Below are 1401 nucleotides of genomic sequence, written 5' to 3'. Positions count from 1 at the left end.
TCAGCTGGCGTCTGTGCTGGAAAACTAATCACGACTTGTGTTCTGCAGACCCCTGCTGGGAGGGGACGGTCCCTCCACCATCACAAGGCTAACAAGATGTGTCCCTGGGAGGCCGAGACAGGGCCATGCCCACCACCGTTTTTCAGGCAGGGAGGGAGCGGTGGGCGAGAGCCAGGCCAGGCTGTGCCTTTCTCCGCCTGAGTCACACGGAATAATCTTGTCTCTCGTTCCTCTGAAGCACTCCTGGGGGACAGGGTGGGGTGGGGGCATGAGTCATGTGAGTCCCGCACAGCAGATGGTGGAGGGCAGTGAGTCACAGCTCTGTCCCTTAATCAGAAGCGTATTCGAGCGCTGGAGAGAGTGTGACCGCGGCCAGGTCCGGGCGCCCACCTTGCTGGTGACCGTCTGTTAAACAATGACAGACTACGACCTGCGGGGCTTCTCAGTTCACACGTATTTCCTCACTGTTTCTCAGTTCCTGATTGTACCTGTACTGATGTGGTTAATTGGGGACTGCGCTGGCTTCTGGACTCCGTGCAAGCAGGGCCTGTATCCTTAGCATCTAATCTGTTTTAAATGAACAACTGACCGACTGACTGAATGAATGGCTCCATTTGGTGTTACAATTTAATATGATGTGTCAGCGTGTATGTGTAACCTATTTATATACAGGTATATGCTATTTTAGGTATGGAATGTCTTTGGAAAAATAAGAATACATGCGACACTAGTAAAAGAGCTTGCCTCCTGGACATAGGGGCTGGGAGTCGGGTGATAAGACAATTTACTTTCACTTTATATTTTTATTTCTCTCCCTCTTTCAGTCTCCGTGTGTCTCTCTCTATTCCGCTTTTACAACGAGCAAGAAAGCAGTTTACAAAGTGGGTCGTATTAATCACATCGGTCTAACTTTCTCTTCCACTGAGTCACATATGGGCGACAGCTTTTGTGTCTGTTGGTACCGCCCAGATTCCGGCTCTCTTGGAGCCTGTTGTCTGTTGAGTAGACTCCCCACGTGGGTCTGGGAATGCTGGTGTGACCCCTCACCGCTCGGGCTCTTGAGGAGACCAAGGCCTCCGTGGCAGCCAGCTGGGCCCTAACCCTAGAAGCAGAGGAATAGAGGAAGTAGCACAGCCCGTACCGTGTCTGAGTGAGGACTCCAGGCAAGGTGGAGGATGCAGGTGGGGCTGTGATATGGGGTGCACTGTGAACTGCGGAGTCTTCTACTGCCGGAGTGCTGGCTGATCCTAGTAGACAGGGCTGGGTCTGCCATAAAGAAGGGGGACCCTGCCTGGCTGGGTCCTTTGGGCCCCTGGGACGACGATGCACGATTTTATTTCACTGGCTCTACAAATCCAGAGCTGCCCCTTCCTGCCAATCGTCCTTCCTGCAGATGTTAGA

The 1401-nt window shown here is 52.7% G+C and overlaps 1 long non-coding RNA gene across 1 annotated transcript in view; it reads left to right on the top strand.

The window, feature by feature from the left end:
- Positions 1-203: 203 nt before the first annotated feature.
- Positions 204-1401, top strand: part of LOC113592481 (uncharacterized) — a 13637-nt gene continuing 12439 nt past the window's right edge. The window contains exon 1 of the long non-coding RNA XR_008289594.1: positions 204-549. This is a non-coding gene — a long non-coding RNA (uncharacterized LOC113592481). The remainder of the gene's footprint in view (positions 550-1401) is intronic.

Source organism: Acinonyx jubatus, chromosome A3 (genome assembly GCF_027475565.1).
Source record: "Acinonyx jubatus isolate Ajub_Pintada_27869175 chromosome A3, VMU_Ajub_asm_v1.0, whole genome shotgun sequence".
NCBI lineage: Eukaryota > Metazoa > Chordata > Mammalia > Carnivora > Felidae > Acinonyx > Acinonyx jubatus.
The sequence above is the reverse complement of the archived record's forward strand: the minus strand, read 5'-3'. Positions and strand labels throughout refer to the sequence as shown.